This window comes from Halichoerus grypus, chromosome 9 (genome assembly GCF_964656455.1).
Source record: "Halichoerus grypus chromosome 9, mHalGry1.hap1.1, whole genome shotgun sequence".
NCBI lineage: Eukaryota > Metazoa > Chordata > Mammalia > Carnivora > Phocidae > Halichoerus > Halichoerus grypus.
Window position 1 is genome coordinate 125033850 of NC_135720.1, and position 16786 is coordinate 125050635.

At 45.1% G+C, this 16786-nt stretch overlaps 1 long non-coding RNA gene across 1 annotated transcript; it reads left to right on the plus strand.

The window, feature by feature from the left end:
• The first annotated feature begins 567 nt into the window (after window positions 1–567).
• On the plus strand, window positions 568–15671 carry LOC144379001 (uncharacterized). The gene is made up of 4 exons (XR_013440967.1): window positions 568–647; window positions 3295–3498; window positions 12316–12497; window positions 14935–15671. It is a non-coding gene; the product is annotated as an uncharacterized LOC144379001 (long non-coding RNA).
• The last annotated feature ends 1115 nt before the right edge of the window (window positions 15672–16786 follow it).

A 16786-nucleotide genomic window follows, 5' to 3' on the forward strand; every position in this document is an offset into this window, starting at 1 on the left:
CAAATTCATTTTAAAAGCCTAGAGCAGCTGACAAAAAGGAGCTACTTGCTTTGATCAGTGTTTGCCTCTGAAAGCCTTCGAGAAGATAAGCAGAAGCTTGGCTTTCAGAGAACTCTGTGTATTTGACAGCCATTGGGAGTGTATGTACAGTAATCTTTGGTTTTATATAAACCTGACAAGAGAGTGACAATGACAAGCCTTTCTCGGAAAATTCTGAAAGAATCGTTTATGCTGGAAGCAATTAAGCCTGAAAGCGCACTCCGTGTTCATGTTTATTCAACATCTACATGTCTTTTCTGTAGCACACTTTCTAGTACTTCCAAAGGTTAGTTTGCATATGTATTGTGGTAAACTGTAATAGAAGTTCAGAAATACTCCCTGCCTCTGCCTAGGGGAGAGTAAGACTTTCTCTTCCTAATCATGTTGGCCTTGGCCATTGGACCTGATTGGGCCAACAGAAGGTGACAAGTAATGTATGTCACGTCCTGCTCTAAGAGCCAGTTTGGGCTTTGCCAAGCTCTCTTTTTCCTCCACCCTGGTGTTCCAGATAGAAGGTTCTCAGTCAGCCTGAGTCCCAAGGAAAGATGACGTGGCATGGAGCCGTAGTTCACCCGCGACGGACACAGCGTGTATGTGGAGACACAGTGGTAAGCTGCTGAGACCTAGAGCCCTTTTACCCCGGTGGAACCTGACTTGTGTGTTATTTGCTTATTATTGATACCAGTTTCGGCTAGAACTGGCGTTGAGATCTAGGCCTGAGTCGGGTGACTGACAGAGGCTCCTCCTCTTTTTTTTTTTTTTAAGATTTATTTATTTATTTTGGAGAGGGGAGAGGGGCAGAGGGAGAGAGAGAGAGAATCTCAAGCAGACTCCCCACGGAGCTTAGAGCCTGGCTCAGGGCTCAGTCTCATGACCCATGAGATCATGACCTGAGCCAAAACCAAGAGTCAGCCGCTTAACTGGCTAAGCCACCCAGGCGCCCCTAAATATAAGATTTAGGAGCAGTGTTGGAAGTCCGCTGTGCAAGACAGAGCACCAGACCCAGAGTCCAGGGGCATACGTCCTAGTTCCCCCCGACCACCACCATCTGTGTGATGTTGCCCATCACCTCAACATCTCTGAGCCTGGGTCCTTGTATAAAGAGATACTAATAAAACTGGTTCTGGGTGTCAAATGAAAGAATCCATGTAAGTCACTTTGAATTCTAGAACAGGTTGAAATGTCCAAGCGTGGGACCTGGCTGGACAGGGACGTGAGTGAGTCCAGAAGTCTGGAGAGATGTCTCATCCAGGACAGTAACCCCTGGACTTTTGTGGCAGGGTACTTGGAGATCATAGGACTTTTGAGTTACTGAAATGTCTTTTACAGAATATATAAAATGTACTATGAACTTCTGGAAGACTAAGGAATTATTAAATGGAGACATTTCATGTACCACCTAAAATTCAGGACCTCTCGTAGGATAGACATGGTGAGAGGTAACGTTCTCCCTGTTGTCATGGAGAGGCATGGAACCCATCTGGAAGCATAAAAGCCTTATTCACACATACGTACATTTGCAATTAGGGCAAAGTAGATGCTGAAGCCAGCCCGAAAGGCTTCACGACGGAAATGAACTTTGCTCTCTGAGTTAGTGAATTCCAGTCTTGGAAAGATCCTTAAGGGAAAGACAAACGGACTAACACATATTGAGTGCCCTCTGCATGTCGGAAACTTTACATAAGTTATCTCTAATTTTCACAACAACTCTGCAAGGTCTGAAGTTTAAGAGGGTTGTATAACCTGACCAGTTCACACAGCCCGCCGGTAACAAAAGCATCTGCAGTTCTTATCTGTCTGACCCCAAAGCTCAGTCTCTTTCCACTAGACCAGCCCATGGGCCAAAGCCAGCCTGCCACCTTTATTTTTGTACTACCTGTGCATCAAGAATGCTTTTTATATATATATATTTTTAAAGATTTTATTTATTCATTTGAGACACAGAGATACAGAGAGAGAGCGAGAATGAGCAGGGGGGGAGGCAGAGGGAGAGGGAGAAGCAGGCTCCCCGCTAAGCCAGGAGCCCGACGTGGGGCTTGATCCCAGGACCCTGGAATCATGACCTGAGCCGAAGGCAGATGCCCAACCATCTGAGCCACCCAGGCGCCCCTGCTTTTTATATTTTTAAATGCCTAAAAAAATAATAATAATAATAAAAATTTGTGACATGAAGAAAACAACATGGACTTCAAATTTCCGTGTCCATAAATAAAAGTGTTACTGAACCATAACCACACCTATTTATTTACATGTTGTCTGTCTATGGCCACTTGTGTGCCCTGACAGCAGAGTTAAGTGGTTGTGACAGACACTGTAGGGCCCCCAAAGTCTAAAATATTTACTACCCTGCCTTTTACAGAGAAAGTTTGCCCACCGCTGCCCTGGACCACATAGCGTTGTAGGCGATCCAGCCTTCTCCTTCTACTGATGAGAAAGCAGAAGTCCGTAAAGATTATATAAATGTGCCCCAAATTAAGAAGAAACACGGGTCTGGCAAATAAGAAATGCCAAGTGGTCAGCGTGGCAGGTGGAGAGGGATGGCAGACTGATCAGTCCCCGGGGCCTGCCGCGACAGGGAGGGTGCCCAGGGTGAGGGCAGAGAAGCCAGCCAGCTCAGGAGGGTCCTGGAGTCACACTGGACAGGTAGACCCTGGTGAAAAAAGATGGAATCATTTTGGGAAAATGGAATGACAAGGAGGCGGGATATTCACGGGAGATGGTGTCATCTAAGGCAGGGAGCCTGGACCTAGGGGGTAGCTGAGGGTGGGGAGAACCACCAAACAGGGCAGAGAAACTATCTTTCACTCAGTGAGATGATAATAAGTGAAAATGTGTTATGGCCACAGAACGATGTTTATAACACATTAATGAGAAAAAATGGTTTATAAAATGTGATTTTTAAAGAAGTTACATATTATGGGTGTATATAGATTTAGTATATATATATGGATATATATTCACTTTTTTCTTTTCTTTTTTTTAAAGATTTTATTTATTTATTTGAGAGAGAGAGAGAGAGCACAAGCGGGGGGGAGGGGCAGAGGTAAAAGGAGAAGCAGGCTCCCCGCTGAGCAGGGAGCCCAATGTGGGGCTCGATGTGGGGCTTGATCCCAGGACCCTGGGATGATAACCCAAGCTGAAGGCAGATGCTTAACCTACTGAGCCACTCAGGTGCCCCTAGATACATATTCATACACACAAAAAAGGTAAAGAGAGAATCACATCAAACTTCTTTTTTTTTTTTTTTTTTTAAAGATTTTATTTATTTATTTGAGAGAGAGAGAATGAGAGACAGAGAGCACGAGCGGGAAGAGGGTCAGAGGGAGAAGCAGACCCCCCGCTGAGCAGGGAGCCCGATGCGGGACTCGATCCCGGGACTCCAGGATCATGACCTGAGCTGAAGGCAGTCGCCCAACCAACTGAGCCACCCAGGCGCCCCAGCACATCAAACTTCTAACAGTAAGTACTTCTGTGTGAGAGAGGAGGCTTTCACACCCTGCACACCTATACACAATTATCTTGTCTGAATTTCTATCTTGAGTATGTGATACTTGTAAAACCTTAAAAATAAAATGAAAGCCCTATCATCTATAAAGTAAACAGAGCCCAAGAGCTTGTTAAATGTGTTACCATGGCATTAACTAGGACTAGCTCCCAAAAGCTATTAGGCTGGTAAAATTCAAGTATGGCCCATAAACTAGTCAAGGGTTTGGTGCCAATATCAATTTTCTGGTTTTGATAGTGAACCCTATTATGTAAGATGCCAGGCCCCGGCGGAAGCTGGACGATAGATACATGAGACCTCTATTTTTGCAACTTCTTGTTTGTCTATAATGAAATTTAAAAGTTGAAACACCTATTAGGTTGAACTACACGAATCTGTCGATACTGGGCTGTTTTTGACCCAAAAAACCACAACAATTCATAGAACTTAACTATATAATTAATCTAAAGAAAAACTTTAACCCGACCAAATGTATGTGAGCCCATCCAGAGGACACTGGTCCCAGACACAGGGTGGTCTGAGAGTATGAGGACTCAGGGGCTCTGAGGGGCAGGAGTGGTCAGCAGCCCTTCTCCGGGGTTTCAGCTCCCTCTGTTCTGATTCCACTCTCATGAAGGACCACTAGGAGCGTGGGGACCCTGACTACCAGAAGGGTACACCCCTCTTGACACACGGGCTTACCTATCACTCCTCTAAGGGTTTCGTTCTCACGAAGCAACCAGAACACTTCTGGGTGAGGAGACAAAATTAAGTTTCAGGCTCTACAAAGCTAAGGATAGCCCTTATGCAAGTGATGGTCACATGCCGGTCCACCCCTGTGAGGACGTGGCTGCTGAGGGCGCGGCTCGACTCTCCTGTGACACGGCTCCTGAGTGACCAAAGACATAAGTAGGAGAGCGGACTTCAAAGGGACCCACAATAAGAAGGAGGACTTTTTAGCAACCACACCACAGAACAAAGGATTCCGGTGCTCAGGTCACCCTTCTGACATGGTTGGGAAGTGTGGGCGATATTTAGGCCGAGGAAATGAGCACATTTTCTGTTAGGTAGCATTTGACACAAACCTCACAAACAATACAAACTCTGGGACAGAATTGAGGGATACATGCTCCCAGGTTAGTAGCCCAAACAGTAGAATGCCAGTAACGTCCTTGAGAAAAACGGTCAAATAAATTACTTTAGAAAGTGTTTTTTCATTTTGTGTCCAAAAACAAACAAGAAAACCCCAAACCACCACCGCCACCAACAAAAACCCCACCGAACTAAAAGTCTTAAAATTAAATGGGGTACTTACCTTTCCCTTAACTTTTTTTTCCCTGTTACCATACTCTTTTCGGTACTAAAAAAAATACTTTAGAGAACACTAAGTATGTGTATTGAGAGAACAAAACTGGCAAAGGCCAGTAGTAGACACCAGTGAGGGGGTCACCTGAGAGGAGCACAAAGGGGGTGATATGCATCAGTCAGCTGCAGCCTCCGTAACAATGTGCCGGACTGGGAGCTTCAACAACAGACATTTATTTCCTCACAGTTCTGGAGGCCAGAGGTCCAAAACTGAGGTGTCAGCAGGGTTAATTCCTTCTGAGGACTGGGAGGGAGACTGTCCCAGGCCTCTCTCCAAGCTTCTGGTGGTTTGCCGGCAATCTCTGCCTTCATCATCACATGATGCTCTCCCTGTGTCTGTGTGTCTGTGTGTCTGTGTGTCCGTGTCTGTGTTTGTTTTCTCTTCTTTAAGGACACCAATATGCTGAATTAAGGGCACCCCGCCCCCAGTCCAATAGGACCTCATCGGAACTAATCACATCTGCCATGACCCTCTTTCCAAACAAGGTCACATTCTGACGTGCTGGGTGTCAAGACTTCAGCATATGAATGTTGGGGGACACAAGTCAGCCTATAAGAATATTCACACTGGGGGCGCCTGGGTGGCTCAGTCGGTTAAGGGACTGCCTTCGGCTCAGGTCATGATCCCGGAGTCCCGGGATCGAGTCCCACATCGGGCTCCCTGCTCGGCGGGGAGTCTGCTTCTCCCTCTAACCCTACCCCCTCTTGCGCTCTCTCTCTCTCACTCTCTCTCTCAAATAAATAAATAAAATCTTAAAAAAAAAAAATTAAAAAAATTTTAAAAAAAAGAATATTCACACTGGAGGGGGAGACGAACCATGAGAGACTATGGACTCTGAGAAACAATCTAGAGGGGAGGGGGGTGGGGGGATGGGTTAGCTGGGTGATGGGGATGAGGAGGGCACATGATGCATGGAGCACTGGGTGTTATACGAAAACAATGAATCGTGGACCACTATATCGAAAACTAATGATGTATTGTATGGTGACGAACATAACATAATAAAATTTTTTAAAAATTAAAAAAAAAGAATATTCACACTGGGAACACCTGGGTGGCTCAGCCAGTTAAGTGGCTGCCTTCAGCTCAGGTCATGATCCTAAGGTCCTAGGATCCAGCCCCACATCGGGCTCCTTGCTCAGCGGGGAGTCTGCTTCTCCCTCTGCCTGACACTCCCCCTGCTTGTGCTCACACACTCTCTCTCGGATTTAAGAAATAAAAAGTAAAAAGTAAATAAAAGGATTAACCTTAAAAAAAAAAAATATTCACACTGAAACCTCCCGAACTCCTTCTCTGGTTTTCACTCTTTTTGCAGTTGCCCCTACTTATGCCTCTTTCATTAAATATGAATATCTGAAACACCAGGAGAGCTGCCAAAGGGGTACAGAAAATTAGAGAGAGAATCCCTGAAATCAAATGATTTCGAGTAATAGATAGAAGGTGGTGTGGCCTGGACGTCGGAGCATGTGGTTCTGACTCCAATCAGCGGGAGCAATGTGAGCAAGCCGCGTGGTTGCTGAGCTGCGGGTTCCCGCTCTGTGTGGCGAAGGGACTACACACCAGCTGGACGGAGCCCCCCAGCCCCAGGCACTGACTGTCAGAACCAGAACCTGAGCCCAGGGCTCTTTTGGCCTGGACTTTTCTCCACAATGTCTCTCTCTCTCTCTCTCTCTCTCTCTGAGGTTCCAGGCTGAGTCTGTCTTTTTAACTCTAACTACATGCTTTAAATCTAACCTTCCCTCAAAACCCCTGACCCACCTAAAGATCAGTAAGTCACCCCATAATCTTTTTAGAAGGCCTGGTAACTGGGCAGCCTATAATTTCCTGGACTCGCATCACCCATCCCCACAGAGCACAGCACTGTTCTCGGCGGGACAATTGCTGGTATTTAGGAGACTCTGGATTTGCTCGTCTCAGCAGATGGTTTGCCACGGCCACAGTCCACACAAGGCTGTCTGGACATCTCACACGGACACCAAGTTTGGGCAGTATTACAGGTTTGCATAAAATCAGATCCAGCACACCAAAGTCGGGTTCCTCCCACTGCTGTGCCCAGCAAGGACCTCCACAGGGGTGCCCCACATCTGAAAATGGAAAAAGCTTAACCATTTACCTTTCCTCCAACTGTCTGCCATTTTCCATTCACAAATAGCATAAGAAGTCCTTTTTCTTCCTCCCTGTGAGAAGAGTCTGAAAATGGCTAACACAGATTGCTAGTTAGCATTAACCACAGCGAGGGGAAGATGTAAAATATTAATGTTACTTTTTTAAACGGCGGTGTGAGCATTTGAAGGTAATAATAAAGTCTTGTGTACAGGGTCAAACAGCACAGTATGCACATATCACTAACGTGTGTTTGCCAAATAGGCCATAACAGCTCTAAATAGACTGTCTCGGAATGACTAATAAATAATAAGCATCTTGCCTTCAAAATTAACAACAGAAAAGAAGCATATTATTGGGAGCCCTGCAGTCAGGAAGAGCCTGACGTCTCCTGACGTCAGAGAACTTCAGAATCTAGATCTGCAAAGAACCTTTGTGTCCCTCGCTCTCCAGGCTGCCTGGTCCTCCATATGCAGTAGCTTGCCCAAGTTCACGCAAGGTAAAGAAGGAAATACCCACAGAATCTTCCCGTCTGAGGCCCTTCCGATCTCGGGGGCTGGTGTAGATACACTGGCCCTGGATGCAGGAGTCCGGCATTTCAGCCCCAGCTCTGCTTCTGAATGACCTGGGGCAAAGCACCAGAACTTCATGGGGCGGCACGTTCCTCTGTATTCGAAGCCGCAGCGCCTACTTCCCGGTGCGGCTGAGGGATTAAATGAGATAGCACATGTACCAGAACCGGGTAAATGAAAAAATGAGACTAGATGAAATGGGTCAAGCAATAGTATGAGTAAAAAATGCTGTATTTTTTAAAGCGAGACTGTTAACGACGATAGTAAAATCTGAGGGAGCCTGTTGCCTTCAAAGTTGACAAACCCGCCACCATGTTGGCAGCATTACTATTTACCCCTGGGCTAATAATAACACCGGATATTTATTCAGACCTTTTCTGGTTTCCAATCCCTTTAATACAGCCATTTGAATTGATTCTCACTGAGGAAACCAATATGGAAACCAAAGTTCAGAGAAGACAGAAACTTCTCCAAGGTCACGGAGTCAATAAACGACAGAGCTAGACTTCCAATGCTACATGACGTCCTCCATCAATAAAACCACGTTGCCTCTGGACAGAAACTGGCTAGTCTGGGCAGACTAGTATTGCCCATTGTTGACAAAGATTCAACAGGACCAAGAGTGTCGCTGGGCTTGTTTGTAATATCACATGGAGAGTTCTGGAGGGCCAAGTGCCCAGCTTTCTCCCTACGCAGCGCATACCTCACAACAATCACCCAAGTGGGAGACACTCCATTTCAACTTCACTCTCAGGGCAACAGGAATTGAGGTTAGACCCAGCCCGCGTGATGTCCCAGATCTCGCATCCTCCCTCTGGCTGTCATCACCTCATGTGATTCAGTAAAATTCCCGGAGTCCTTCCTCGTCCCTGATCCCAGATCCTAACCAGACCTGCACATAAAAACAATAATTTTATCCCTGGATAAAGAGAAATGTTCATGGTACTAAATCTCTCATAGATCATAGGGTAAAGAAATCAATCAAGTATCCAGATATTTTATTTGTTTGGTACCAATCGTAGGCATGTGTGAAATTACTTACTTGAATGTGTAAATTTGTTTTTTATCAGAGTATTTTTCACTGTAGAAAGAGCCAGAGACACAAAGGAAGGCTTTCTTCTCCTCAGTCTCCTCCAGTTAAAATTACAGTTACTTCTGGAAGGCGTTTTGGCATTATCCATCAAGCGCTTTAAAAATGTTCCTACCCACTGACCCAGCTATTCCCTTTCTAAGAAACATTATCAGAAATTCAGACAGAGAGACATGCATGAAGATATCATCCCTTACAACTGGGAAGAGTTAGGGAACACCATAAATGTCGGTGTTCACCACTAAGAGGAAACGTACCAAAATGTTAACAATGATTGCCTCTTGGCAATGGGATTATGACAGAATTTTATTTAATTTTTTTATATGTCTCTGTATTTTCCAAAATTATCTAAAATGAGAAACAACTCAAATATCTGTTAACAGATGAGTGGATAAACAAAATATGATCTATACATACCATGGAATATGATTCAGTCTTAAAAAGGAAGGACATTCGAACATGTGCTACAACATGGATGAACCTGGAGGATATTTATGCATATTTTACCAAAATTAAAATTTTTAAAGAAAAAAATCATAAGAATGTGTTTTACTCTGATACTCAGCGGGGTTGGGGGAGGGGGGCGAATTAAGGGAAAATTAAATTAAAATGCTGGTTTTGACTAGATGATGTCCCTTCCAGCCTTACCTGCCCATGACTTAATACCATGTTCAACATTCAGCCTCAATATAAATGTGATGAATGTTCCAAGGCTGGCGAAGAAGAGATCTCCAGACTCAAAACTCAGATGTATGGAGAGCTCTTATTTAGGTAGAAAGAATTAAGCCTAGTTATTTCCTTTTAATAAGTTGCTTTATGTTTTATAGGAAGTATAAACCAGAGAGAGAGAGAGAGAAGGAGGAAGAAGAAGGGGGAACGAGGAGGATGAGGAGGAGCATGAGAAGGGAGGGGCAGGAGGAGTGCAACAGGAGAAAAGAAAAGAAATTCCAAATTTAAACTCAGCATTTTGCAGTTACAAGATATACTTGCCTTTGAAAAAAATGTTTTTCATAATCACAAGAAATAGAAATTGAGGCTAGTGTCCCATTACCTGTGAATTTCCTGTATTTTGTCACCTTTGTTCCATTTAGATGAGTGATGATACTTGGCAAACTGTGCTAGACCTTCCTGTTCAATGAGCTGCAAAACAAAGATGTGCTGGAGTCATGACCGTGTTTCTAGCCATGCCTTTCTTAAATCAACTAAGGCTAGAGAAGCTGTTGTTTACAAACTAACCGAAGAGCTGTGGTATTGTCATTCAACTGCTGTTAGCAGGTACCACCCAATAGAGTAAAATAAAATGACTGCAAATGGAGGTATGATGCACTTGTGTTCAGGTATTGATCCGTTATCAAGCACTGAGTCCCCTAAGTTCCATGCAAATCTTTTATTGTGGTCCAATACACGTAACATAAAATATATCATTTTAAAGATTTTATTTATTTATTCATGAGAGACAGAGAGAGAGAGAGAGGCAGAGGGAGAAGCAGGCTCCCAAGGAGCAGGGAGCCCGATGCGGGACTCGATCCCAGGACGCTGGGATCATGACCTAAGCCGAAGGCAGACGCTTAACCATCTGAGCCACCCAGGCACCCTAAAATATATCATTTTAATCATTTGTAAGTGTACAGTTCATTCCTATGATTGTGAAACCATCACCAACCTTAACTTCCAGAATTTTCCATCTTCCCAAACTGAAACCCTCTACCCATTACATAACTCCCCCTTGCTCCCCTTCCCCCTCAGCCCCTGGCAACTACCGTTCTACTTTCTGTTTCTCTGAATTTGACTACTCTAGGGACCTCATATAACTGGCTTAGTTCACTGAGCATAATGTCCTCAAGGGTCATCCATGTTGTAGCCTGCGTTAGAGCTCCTTCTTTTCTAAGGCTGAATAGCAGTCCGTTGTATGTATGCACCACATTTTGTGTATCCATTTATCCACCCATGGATACTTGGGTGCTTCCACCTCTTGGCTGTTAAGAATGATGCTGCTATGAACATGGGTGTACAAATATTCACCACAAGTTTTAAGAATTGGTGAGGAAAATGTGTCCAGGAAAATTAAGTAGGTGACCTCTCTCCCTGGTGCCAGGAAATCACTCATTTCATAGAATCAGAAAATGGTAGAGCAGGAAACACTATACAATCATCATTGATGTTTATTTATAGATGAGGAAATGGACATGAAATGGCTTAACTAGGATGGTTTATTTAAAAAAAAACTGTTCAGCTCCTACGTTTGGGGAGGAGCAGTACCCCTCTCCCAGGCAAAAGTATCTACCCAACTTGTCATGCCACATACCTCAAATTCCCAACACCAGAGATTTATTTACTTAGATGAAGGCACTAGTACTTTTACCAGGAATCTCCTAGTAAAATTAAAATAGCTCTGAGGGGAAAGTCACTATTGATCCACACTCCTTGTCTTAAAAACTGGTTTTCCACAGGACAAGAAGCTACATTGGGGTTCTTAGGGACAGGAGATGACTGCAGGGTCACAAGGAATTTTAAGCACAGATACTCTACAAGGAGAAAATCAGCTCTTGAGGAGATCAGGGCACCCAGAGGGAGGCAATCCCAGTGTTGAGAGTCTGAAGACCCAGAAAACTGAAGTTAGGTAAGTGTAAAGACCAAGTCAGGCAACATATTATGATTTTCTCTCTGGCTAGCTTGTCACTGCATCTGGTCCTTCGTGCCAAAGTCTAGGTCTTCTATAAATGACTTGAAGACATGACTCAGTTCTGGATGTTAATGAAGTATTTTGCTAGGTTTTCTCAGCCATATAAGGAAAGAGTTCTTTTTTTTCCTTTCAGCGAGAATGGAAAATGCCCACACGTATCACCAACCGAGGAAGTCAATTTGCATCAACAGGTTTCAATCTCTCCAGCTGTCAGATGTGTTTTGTGATGGAGTTGAGGTAGATCTGTCAGTAAAGGTGGTATTTGAAGACCAGGAGTACTCCATTACAACACAGCTCATTAGCACAAGCATGAACATTCCACCAGGTCAGAAAGTGTTTTCTAGAAACACAGTAACTATACTGGCCCCATAATAACCAGGTTGATTCTTAAGGGGAGTGTTACTTCTCCCTGTACTTCCAACAATGAGATGGGGTTCCACTATGTCTGCGGAAGAACGATGAGGTCTGAAAGAGAATTCTGGGCCCAAGGAAAGCATCACTTACAAATGTATTTGACAAACACAAATAATGTATAGGGCCTTTTGTAGTCCTAAATATCAAGGCCAATGACACCTGAAAGCCTTCTACTTATTAAAATAACAACTAACTGAGCAATAAGGCATGAAATTTACTGTTATATCTGCAAAGAAGTCAAGAGGATATGGAAATTGAGTTTGGAATTAAAACAGAGCCAGGTATTAGTAATTAGGGAAGTTTACACACATTCGTTATACAGTTTATGAAACTGGGAATCCATCATGCTCTGGGGAAAATCCGGAAGACAGTATTTCTAGGGTCTTGCCACTGTGACATGTCTAGTATCTGATAAGTCAAGTCCACATGAACAAAATAAGTTCACACCAAATTAACCTAAACAATAAAAATAAAACAGTAACACTAATCCAATTCCCATTGTGGTTATGTTTGGTTTGCTTCACTGGCAAGTTAACTGAGTCAACATCTGTTTTATTCCTTCAGGTGTCCCGGGAGGCCAAGCTCACATTACGTATTAAATCCTTCCCAGAGGTCTTCTCATCCTCAGCCTCACATGGCCTAAGGAAGCACGCCGGATGGCTTTCAGCTCATGCTTCACTAACAGAGCCCAGAGTACAGCCCTCACTACAGATCCCATCATGGCGGTGATCGTCACCAAGAACCAGGTTAGAACTGTCAGAGATGCTAATAAAGGTTGCCCCCTTCAGCACTGGTAGGCTGGGTTGTATTTTTCCTTTTAAGAAAAAATCATGTGTGCAAAACACATTCTATTAGTACAGTGTTGTTTTAAAAGACTAGAAAAAAGCATAGAATAAGTCCTTTTATCAGTTTGGGATATATTCTCGCTCCTTTTCTAAACATTTATACATGTTTACTCACTGCTCACCATCTCGTGTGTTTTGTTTAACAAATAGGGCTCAGATCCTAGGTCTCTGGTAGTTTCCCTGTAGGCTTTTTAGCAGAAATGTGAGGGGCGGAGGGGTTGGCCTCTGCTGTGCCCCTTGAGCACCTGTTCTTTCAATCTGGCTCCTCTCACTTGAGGAAGTCACATAAAAGCAAAGGAACTGCTTATCTCTACAAAATGCTGTGCCAGGACGAATGGGCTCTGGCCAGACCAGAAACCACGCTGGAGACCAGAAGTCGAAATAAGGGTAGCAAGTGGGAACCAGCACCACATGTAGGGATGCCGGAGTGGGTAGGTGGTGTAGACTAAGCTGGAGGACAGTGCCAAGGGCTCAGAACCAAAAGGACGGATGGAATCCAAGCATGCGAGCTGGGGCACGACGGGTGAGCTGCTCTGCTAGATGTAGAGAGTCCAGGATGGGGCAGACCCATGTGCCAGCCCCTGGAAGCTGGGGACGGGGTCGCTGAGAAATAAAGCAGAAAAGTGAGGAAAGAAGACGGGTGTGAGAAACAATCTCCCGGACCTGCCCCAGTGGGCTCCGGGACAGTGAGGTTGGCAGAGTCCCAGCTGAACCACATCACAGGGGAGGTGATGCAGTTAAAGAGATGGGGAAGTGGAGCCCAGAGATGGGTTTGGAGGGATGGATGAGATGAACACACTGGATGGGGAAGATCATGGTAAATTTTTCCTTCTCTATCCTTTTCCTTCCTGATCTTATTTACTATAGTGAGTCCATGAAGGCAGGGGGTATCTAATAAGAAAGTAGGTCACTTGTACCTCCTTAAATTGCCTTCGTCCTTCAACCCCTTTCTTTGGGGTATCACCCTTGCTTAACTTCCCCTATCCTGACCAGGCTCTGTGCTCCCTAAGGGAAACCCACCATCTTCGTCACCCCCATGGCACTTTATAGAGAACCCACAGTGGATTTCAGGTTCAGGAAACCAGCCAGCAACATCTTCCCTACCTAACTTTCAGAGTCTCGGCAAGGTTGTGGTCAGAACAGCAGAAGGACTGAAGCCAACCTAAGCATTCCACGGGCTTCGGGAAAGGCAAGTGGCAAGCTGCTAGGAGAAGTAGCTAGCAATGATCACAGTGGTGGAATCTGTCCAAGATGTCCCGGTAACAGCTGAGCCCCAGGAAGGAAGAGGGAACAAAAGAGAAAAGATGGAAGAAAGCTACGAACAAGAGACAGAAATAGGAAATCCCAGGCCATCTTCATGGAGAGCCTTACAAAAATCATGCATTTTGTCTCTCAGGAAGAAAAGAAATGGGGAACAAAATCCCAGAGCTTAGCAGTCTTAGAAGCTGCATAAAAACATTTGGAAACACCGTGTCTCTTTTTTGGCATGGGAGCAAATATGAAAGTAGGTAGATCAAATTAGGATCTTGAGTGGCATGATGCAGACACAACTCTGAAAGAATCTTCCACGGTGTCCCTTGAGGTCAACCAGGTGTCCCATGTGACTAGTATAGCTCATTTACCGGCAAATGGCAGGGAGGACATCCATTTCAGCCAAGACCTGGGACAATAATAGTCAGAAGCAAAGATGATTTAAAGGCACTTGTCCAGGAGGGGCGCCTGGGTGGCTCAGTTGGTTAAGCGTCTGCCTTCGGCTCAGGTCATGATCCCAGGGTCCCCAGATGGAGCCCTGGGTCAGGCTCCCTGCTCAGCGGGGGGTCTGCTTCTCCCTCTGCCCCTCACCCCACTCATGCTCTCTCTCTCTCAAATAAATAAATAAAATCTAAAAAAAAAAAAGACACGTCCAGGAAAAAGCAGGCTCTGCCAGGGGTGGGAATTAAGTCCTCTGAGAACCTTGGTCTCAATCCAATCTGTCCAAAAACAAAACTATACTAATACAAGTTTCTCAAAAACAAACAAGTAAACATAAAGGAGGGGAGGGAGCAATGTTGGAAATACTTTGCAATGTAAAAATAATCATCATCACAAAGTACTTCTGCTGCCTACACTTTGGGAAATGCATTGAGGAGTCCATTCCAGAGGAGGATGGCCTTCAGGGGACCAGCAGCCGGTCTCCTGGAGTTCTGGGACACCCTGTCCCTCCCCTCACTTCCGCCAAGCGCTATGGTGGAGGGCCTTCTGGGCTGGAGGGTTACTTGGTCTCTGGGCAGTTGTTTGCATGTACACAGTACTAGAGAACTAAGAAGCCTATCTTATTTCATGATTGTTCTCTCTCCAGGCCCCAGCATGGCGCAGACTTTTTTCCCCTGGCTTCTGTAACAGTGAGATTCACCACCTGAATTCCAGCTTCTCGAGGCAATGCCCCTGGAGCTAATTTTGAACAAGGAAGTGTAACTTGGAATCCAACTCTTTGGGAGGCCTTGGAGGTAAAGAATTGGTGGAGGAGGGGTGAGGACAAGGGATAGAGAAGTTCAGAAATGAGCGTGTAAGGATAGCACAACGACAAAGGCAGAAGGACATTCATTTAATTGGATTGACTCTTCCTAATTTCTTATTTCCATATGCTCCCCTTAATTGTATTTGCCCTTAGTAATAAAAACCCAGTCTCTCCCACCCCACCATTATTTAATTAATTTCACCCTCTTGATCTTAGCACACTTATAAAAACACAATGGGATTCATGACTAAGGGTGCTTTAAAAAAAAAAAAATCTGGAAAGCTAAATTTTAGTGATATTTATTCTTAATGTTTAGTGCTGAAATCAAAGTTTTTTAAAAATTTCCATGATTACTTCACCAAAATCAAATTAAGTGAAAACTGCTTTTGTTTAAGGGGCACCTGGGTGGCTCAGTTGGTTAGGTGTCTGCCTTCGGCTCAGGTCATGATCCTAGGGTCCTGGGATCCAATCCTGCATCAGGCTCCTTGCTCAGCGAGGAACCTGGTTCTCCCTCTCCCCTTGTCCCTCCCTCCTACTCGTGCTCTCGCTTGCTCTTTCTGTCTCTCTCAAATAAATAAATAAACTTTAGAACAAAATAAAATAAAATAAAATGGACAGTGATCAATTAAGCAACTGAACGGTTACATTTTGCAGCACCATACAATTTCACCAAAAAGCAAATGGATAAAAATCAGCTAGGCCAGTGTCTGGCTGTCAGATTCTCCTCTCCAGGGCAAGCCTCCAGGGCAATCTGTATCTTTCAGCCTCTCCCCCCCCCCCGCCCCCCCCCCAGGGACACTCCAACTACCCGGTTCTCCCAGGAAGATTCACGGGCATTTGTCTGGGGCAGATACACCTGGAAATGACACACCCACAGGGGCAGGCGGGGCCTTCCCTTTGGCAGTATGGCTGCCTCCTGCTTCAGCAGGACTTGCCATGTTTTCCGGGAGTCACAGGGAGAAGGGACTCCTCTCTGAGTGGCTCTCACTTCCCCATTCCTCCTTCACTCAACATCCAACAAACAATGGTTGCAGGTCTGTTCCGGGCAGGTAGTTCTGCCGCACACAGGAAACACCAAGATGAACAGTGCAGTGGTCCACCAGGAAGGCAGCTACAACCTGGTGTAGAAGGTGCTGGACCCAAGAGAAGCCCAGACTCCCTGTGAGCACATCTGATCGGAGCCTAACCCAGGCCAGGTGGAGCCGGAGTCAGGGAAGTCTGCCTGGAGGAGGTGACCCTAGGGCTTCCATCCATTCAAAGGCTCTGAGTGCCGGCTTAGAGCAATGGACCAACACATGAGGTCCTCCTCACTAGATACTCACATTCCGGGAGGAAGGAACCGCTAATGGGCAGAGGCCTGTGACAGAGTGACCACATGACCAGGGAGGCCTGAGGAAGCGATGTTTAAGCTGAGACCCTAATGATAAGATGGAGGGGAGGGTTTTTCAAGCAGAGGAAATGGCCTGCAATGACAGCTTTAGTATGCTACTGGAGTAGGGGGAAAAGACCAGTGTGGCTAGAATTTAGTGGGCAAGATGCAGCGTGAAGGGACTGAGGTGGGAGAGATAACCAAAGACCAGATCACACATGGCTTTATAGATTACGGTTACGAGTTTGCATTTTGTTGTAGGCATCATGGGAAATCACTAAAGGGTTTCAAGCCGGAAAGTGACATGTGTGTCCAGGCTGTTTG